The 8,510-nt window shown below is 27.3% G+C and overlaps 1 pseudogene; it reads right to left on the bottom strand.

The window, feature by feature from the left end:
* On the bottom strand, positions 1,012-2,015 carry LOC109342940 (annotated as a pseudogene).

Raw genomic sequence — 8,510 nt, forward strand, 5'->3', positions numbered from 1 at the left:
TTATTATAATTTATTTAAAAATCACATTTAATATTAACTTAATTTTTTTAATAAAAACTGTCATAATAGTACAATAATTGAATTTTTACTATTATTTAATTATTAATAAAATACAACTTCAATTAATATGATTATTATTAATTATTATATATTAAGTTATTACTATAACCATTATTATTAATAATAGAATAACATAATTATTAATATAATAATAATATGAAAGGAAAGAAAAAAGATGTACTTGTGCATGTTATGCATGTTAGTGAGAAGGAGTGAATCAAGCCGAGAGCACATATCTCAGGAAGTATGATGAACATTTTTATTTGATTCGTTTTAATTTTGGGTAAATAAATAATAATAAAAATATGATTAATTTTGTACATCAGATATTCCATGTGAGGCTCTCTATATTAAAGACTTCAATATAATTTTAGAATCTGAGACAAAAATATTATTTTTATTTTATGTGTACTTATCAACGGAATACATCCAAGTAATTAATTAATACACCAATTTCAAATCTGAATATTACTATATATCCCTAAACTATTTAACAAAACCACCTCAATGACATTATTTCTTAAGTTGATAAATTAAAAAAGATTTATAAATTAATGTTTTCTTAATTATAATAATGTAGTATAACTTCTTTCAGTTCATTTAGTTAACCTCATCTAACATAATAAAAGTTTGATTGTTAATACATGTATTATAAAATATCAAAATAATGACATTTTTACTTGATTATAAAGCCATACATGAAGAATGATTCATTTGATTAATAAATGAAAATGGGTATTGCATGTTATACCATTGTCTCATGTTAGTGTATGGTTGAACCAAAATAAAAGCTGAGTACAAATTTCAGTGCAACCAATTAAAACTTTTTTTGATAAACAAAGAAAGTTGTATTAAAAGAACACAAGGGTGATACCAAAATTGTGAAATGAATACATGAAAATTAGCATTATGAATGGTAAAAAGTTAAACTAGCAACTTAAGTATATTTCTGTTGGAAGTATAGAAAAGAATAGAATTAATACATGTTATGTTAAGGATGTTAATTAACATGTACAGCCTAATAATTCTACTATCAAAATTCACTAAGTTGAAGTTATACTTGTTCTTCATCTAGTTTGGAAATTCCACAATCATGTGCTTGAAATATTGAAGAGATTAGTCCAGCATAAAATCATCACCAAAAATATTAAATTCTGAATCTAGCCCTTCATGTCCATCAAATTCATTCAACCCCAACAATGTCTCAATTGAATGATCATTGTTTGAAGCAAAATTTTCCTCTTCAAATGGCCAAAAAAGTGGTTCATCATTGTCTTTTTCTTCAAGTTTTAGCAAGGAGGACCAGTAATTAGGTGAATCTATATCTGATATTTCAGATAAAAAATCACATTTATAACTAAGAGGAGTTGAAGGGTTCTCAAATGAATCTGAAAGCCAACCATTATCTTCATCTTCAAGACTGAGTAAAGAATCAAAATACATATCTTTATCACTGTCTTTTTCTTCTTCAAGGTTGAGTAAGGAATCCCAATAACTAGGTGAACCTATATATGAGAGCCACTCAGTATCTTCATCTTCAAGACTAAGTAGAGCATCAAAGTAACTAGTTTTGTCAAAATCTGAAATCTCAGAATATGCATCACACTCATGATGAGAATTTGAAGCAGTTGCACCCTTTTCTGTCCTTGCATTTGAGATAGTCCTTACAGTTAAAGATACTTTCTCTACAGTTTTTGATCTACAAGTGCAAAAGAAATTGAGGGTTGTGCTCAAGTCAAGGTAAGAACTTGCCACTAAGAGCAACCAAAAAGCTAAACACCCATTTGCAAGGCCAAGAAAATGAAGTGAAGAAGAATAACTTTTGTCTTCATCAAATAAATCACTGTCTCTCTCAAATGCAATTTGTTTAGGTTCAAGTCCCATGTAGCCACTGGTTCCTGTTCCTGTCAATCTCATTCTTGTTGCTATGAAAATCTGTTACATAATTTCATTGGTTTCACCAAACAAACATAAGGATAATTGACATTTCAAGGGGATAGATCACAAGAGAAAGATGAAATGAATAGATAAATCGAAATTATTTAATTTCTCAAGAACATCGATCCTATTTTATTTTACTGCGAGACTAAATTAGGATATATCTACCTTCTCAGACCCCACTAATTAGGAATCTCGTGCAATATGCCGGACATTTCTTTCATAAAGAGTACATGTACTAGTGCACTACCATCCCTCATTGAAGGAGAATTCAGACATCATAATCATAATTAATGAAAAGGAATATAAAATGAGATATCAAAGAAAAGATAAAGCAAAATTGGACCTAATATGAAAACAAGGGTTATAACTTATAAGGTATAATTGCTAAGTAAGTGTAGTTGTTGGAATACAATGTCAAATATATTGTTTTTAAGATTTAAAAGGAGGAAAAAATGAAAATAAACTCAAACATATAAATAAATCAGAAAAACCAATAGTAGCATTGGACATATTAACAAATGAAGATGGGGAAAAGAGTAATGATATTTGAAGACCTAAAATACACATCACCCAGATTTGCATATAGTGAATTTATTTCAATTTAACATATAGAATTAAGTATATATACAAAAATGTGAACTGCACTCACATGGGTTAGAATGTTTGCAAGCGAGTGCCCAATCTGCATGTTCAGTAAACAGTTTTTGGAGAACAGAATCCAATTGTGACAGCAGATTAGCTATAAGAAGCTTGAAAAGATTGATTAAGAGGTCACAATTAGGATGAATGGTACCAACAAGGTGTTGATCTAGTAGGGTAAGATTCTAGTGAATCCCTAAGATCGATGGTTCGATTCCTAGGAGTAACACTTGTTAGGAGGGGCAACCACGAACCGCGAAATATATTAGTTCTTTAACCGAGGAAATATTCTTGGTAATACCAAAAAAAAAATAGGATAAATGGAATCAATAAAACAGTGTAAAACTTTGAATCAACCAATTGATAAATTTTACTTGAGAAAAACAAAATAATTCACAAACTAACCATTTATTTGGAAATTTAACTAAGATCTATGTGTAATGGAATAGAAGCAAAAGTGGTTCTTCAAGCACAGATGCAAAAGTTCTCGTATAAAGCAACCTAAGTGAGGAACAATTAACAACATAGCAGCTAGGGCTAAAAAGACAAGTTATATTTATAAAAAAAATCTGATAAATTTTATCTGGGTGATTAGTAATGGAAGAGAAAGGAACATTTATTTGTATTTATTATTTAAATAAGAATGAATAAACATGTAACATAGTGAAACTAAAAAGGAGACACAGAAAAAATAAACATTTACCTTCGAGTACATAGAAAATCACTTAACACAGTTCTGAATGTTGCAAACAGAAACTGTGCTAGAGGAAAAGTTAAGCAAATTAACTAAAAAGAATTCATAAATCAACCATTCATTTTGAAAATTAACTATGATCCAAGTTTCATGGGGTAGAAGCAAAATTCTCCTACAAACTTAAGCAACCTAAGTGGACCAGATCTCACAATTTCCCATGAAAATATATAATTTTATGGGTCAAAATGATCGTGGTGATCAATGTTATTGTTAGGTACTGCTAGTACTCCCATTAATCAAGAAATTCAGATAAATTCTCTTCACAGTGATCAATGGTAGAGGTAAAAGCAACCTATGATTTATATTTATTATTCATAAATGAATAATAATGAATAAACATGTAACATAGTGAAACGAAAATAAGACATAGATGAAAATATAAAAACTTACATTTGACTATTTAGAAAATCAATCAACACAAAATGTTTGAGAGAAAAAGGTTAGACTATAGTCTATGCTCTAGAGAGAGAATGAGAAACCCTAAAAAGAGAAAAGTGTGCAGTTAAAATGGTGGAGAATAATAAGATTAGAATTATGTAAGGCTTATTAATTGAACCCTAAATAAATTCAAACAAGGTAGTGACTAGTGAGTGGTTGGGATTCTGCCACGTTTCACTTTTGTTGTGCCTTTATTATTTTTTATATTTTCGTCATTAAATTAAGGAATTTACATTTATTATCCATTATTTATATTTATATAAAATAATAAGATGATTATTAATATATAAATGTAAAAAAGTTACAGAATTACTACAACTATAAATCATTTATTTTTATTTAAAATTTAATGATGGTCAAGATATGAATAATGAATGCATGTTTTATTATATAAAAAACTTGAAAGTATAGGTAACAACTCTAAATTAGTTATTGATATCATTTTTTAGACTAGGATTGTCTTTTAGTGGTATTTGTCTTGTTTGGTATAATCAATGATGTATTTTTTTTGGATAAGAAACTATTATTTTTTTGGATTATGTAACTGTTCTTTCCAATAAGTATTGATCCTCTTAAAAATCGAGTTTTTGATCTTTATCTTAATATGATATATCTTTGAGTAAATTAAACTGACATCACTAAGTTTTAGTGAAATTATACAAATTACATCTCAATTTTTTAAACTTACACAAACCACTCATAATTATATATATACATTATACTGACTAATGTATGAGAGATAAGTGTAATGTCTTAAAAAAAATGGTGACAAATGTAATTAAGTTAAAAAATATGATTTAGTATGAAGATAAGTACAAATAATATAAGAGTCATCATCTCTTCATTATTTTAGTTAGTTACAATATAAGATAACAATGATTTAATCATCTAGTTAGAACTATTGATATAATTTGTAACAACCCAAAAACAATGAATAAACTTGACTCTTATAGTATTTGAACTTGTTTTTATAGTATACTAATTTTGTTTGACTTAATTACACTTGTCATCATTTTTTGTAAGAAATTACACTTATCTCTCTTACAGGATAGTCACTGTAATCTATTTACTATTTAACAAAAAAAACTCTTTCATACATCACTTAGGACATGTGTCATCACCATAATGAAATTTTCGACAAATTCACCAATATGGTGCACTTTGACCGAAAAAGTACAGTTTTAGTACACCTTTTAGAAAAATTACAAAACTAGTGTAATTTTTCTGAAATCGGCAATGGAATTGCCGATTTCTGTACTTTTTTACTCTCACTCCCCCCAAAATTGGCACTAGGAGGGAAGTTTTATTAAAATGTATTCTTTTTTACATTCTCCCCCTAAATCGTCAATGGGGGAGATTTATATAAAAAAAAATTTCTCCTCCCCCTAAATCGGCAATGGGCAGAGTTTTTTTTTTCCTCCTCTCCCTTAAATCGGCAATGGGAGAGTTTTTTATTTTTTTTTTAATTTATGGGAGTTGTATTATTAGTTTTAGGGTTTATTTTTTCAAACACTAACCCTAACAACACAAAACATAATAATTTTTATCAACCCTAACCCTAACAACAGAACACAATAATGAAATACTTTTACAACACTAATATTGTCAATTAAAAATTTTAAACAATTAAAATTTTAATAGTGTCATATTTTATTTTTTGTATAATATTAGTGTTGCAAATTCACCCATATGATGCACCTTGAAAAAACAAAATCTGACACTATTAAAATTTTAATTGTTTAAAAAAATTAATTGACAATATTAATGTTTCAAAAATATTTCATTATTGTGTTATACTGTTAGGGTTAGGGTTGATAAAAATTATTATGTTGTGTGTCGTTAGGGTTAGTTTTTGAAAAAATAAACCCTAAAACTAATAATACAACTCCCACAAATTAAAAAAAATCAAAAAACTACCCCATTGTCGATTTAGGGGAGAGGAAACACGTGTAGCCATTTTTATTTTTTAGATATGTTCTTATTTTCTGTATCTTTTAATTGATTTTTTTGTTTATTTTATAGATAAATTCTTATTTTTTTATTTGGTTTTTGTTGTTTATTATTCCCTTAATTTGTTTATTTTGTAGATGTGTTCTGATTGATTTCATTATTTTGTAGATTTGTTCTTCCAATAATCATCTTCATTGGTGTCTGATTTTTAAGGGTTTCATCATTAACAACGACCAAACCTTCAGAACTAGGATAATTAGTGTAATGTATATATATAATTCAGAGTAAGTTGTGTAGGTTTCAAAAATGAGAGATAGTTTACGTATAATTTCACTAAAACTTATAGGACGTAAGTATAATTTACTCGGTATTTTAATCTAATGGAGCCTTATACTTATAGATGAACGTGTGGGTGGTTGATGTTTGCCTTTTTTACTGTCAAGAATATCATTTCAATTTTTGGGTAAGGAACTAACCATTTTCAAAATGCATGGTTGATTCTCTCAATAAATATTACTACAATAATTAAATCATTGATGTTTTGATTGATAATTGCCTCGTTGGGGATGTTTGCCTTTTAGTCATGGAAACAAATAAAGCAGTTGGGAAAAATAAACATTTTTCATATTTAATAACTTTCACAGCCGCACTAAAAAGGAAAGATGATAAATGATAAATTATAAATAGAGAGAATAATGCAGAAATTTAATAAATTATAAAAATTAAAATTAACGATAATAAATTATAATAACTTTTTTCACTTTTACTTTACCGACCTAATAAAAATATATATCAAATTGTGAGTACCTATTAATAAAACAAATACATTAGGACCGGCCACTACAATCCACAATGTTTTTTCAATGAGAAAAATGCATTAAACCCTCTAAGCAGTGTTATTAAACTCGGACCGGTTAATGACTCAGTCTGGGTACTGGGTCAATGAGTCACTGGTCCAACCACTGGGTCAATGGTTGGACCGGTTAACTCGGTTTACATTAAAATTCTAAAAATTAATGATACTGTATAACAATATTTAATAATTGTATACTCAAATTTTAAAAACATTAGCGTACCTAATTAAAAAATCAATAAAGAAAATTTTAATACTATAAAATGACACAAGCAAGTTGAAAACATTATCAAATAATATATAAATTATACTTTAACTACAACAAAAATGTACAATAAATTTAAAATTTAATTAAACAACAAAGATTTGGTTATAACGTAAGATAACAAGTGACAAACATAATTACATATAAATTAAAAATATTTGACTTTTCACCTCATCAATTTGGTTATTTTTTTTTAGTTTTGATTGACTCGGCCGGTCTAACCGGTCTGATCATCCAAATCATCAGTTTTACGCTTAAACTAACTGAGTCAAACCAATTTTGATACAAAACCGGTTAGATGAGAGATTCGAACCGGTTAGATGACTGATTCATGGTTGAACCGGTCTGACCGGCCGGTTCGAGCCGAGTTTTATAACACTGCCTCTAAGTTTTACATAAAAATGTGATGAACATAATTAAGTTAAACAATAAAATATATGATACGTTTTGAAGATAATTTTAAATAGTATAACAATCAATATTCCTTCATTATTTTTGGTTCAATAAAAATACAATAATAATTCTAATGAGATATTTTTAAATAACTCTTATATTATTTTATAATGAATTAAAAAGAATGAAGAGACGTCGACTCTTATACTATTTATATTTGTCTCAACAATATATCATATTTTGTTTAACTTAATTATAAGCATCACACTTTTTGTCTAAAAAATTATATTTATCTCTTCTGTAGGGGTAATCAGTATAATGTGTAATGTATGTATATAAATTAGGGGTGTTTGTGTCGTACAAAAAAATAGTAATTTATTAAATTTCACTAAAATTAAGTGAGTCTTACTATAATTTACTCTTTTTAATTAATGTCTATTTATTACAAGTTAAATCAAACAAATTAAAATATATTTCTAAAAAATGTTGTTTTAAATTTTAATTTTAAAATTATGAATGTAGGTGAATTATTTAAGTATCTCATGGTATCTTCATATATATTATTTCCTTAAGTGTATGTGAGACTAATCCCTTATGTGTATGAATGAATGGATCCAACTAAGATCTCTCCACGATTGGCAATTTCAATACTTAAATACAGCACATTTACAACTACATGTGAACATGCATATATTTGATCTTTGCCTTCATATATTTTTTTTGGGGTCAAAACATATAAATTTTTTTTTACTACTAAGGGTATCTTTTACCTTTTGACAAAGAATTAATTTGTTTTGGGGTATGTGGTTATATTTCCCAACAAGTGTCGCTCCCATAAATTAAACTTTTAACCTTTTGATCAATCTGAAGATCTATCAGAATCTTACATTACTCGACCAATGGAGAATAGTATTCATAAAGTAGAACATTAATATACCTAGAATGTGTTTGCATGCAGTTGTTTTGAAGAAGAAAAAGTTAAAATTAAAATAATAAAATACACTAATGAGAGAGTATTCTCTCCAAAGATATAATTACTCTAACACATAATTAGGGATAATTGTTGGATAGATAATCATAAACTCAAAAATGATTAATTTATTATTTATAAGATATTGATAATTTTGGTAGTACAAAAAAATATAGGAGAATTTCATATATTCATTTGAATCAACTTGCTATGGGTTGAAACTTATCCAGGCATTGGGTTGGGACCT

This window comes from Lupinus angustifolius, chromosome LG03, assembly GCF_001865875.1.
Source record: "Lupinus angustifolius cultivar Tanjil chromosome LG03, LupAngTanjil_v1.0, whole genome shotgun sequence".
Taxonomy (NCBI): domain Eukaryota; kingdom Viridiplantae; phylum Streptophyta; class Magnoliopsida; order Fabales; family Fabaceae; genus Lupinus; species Lupinus angustifolius.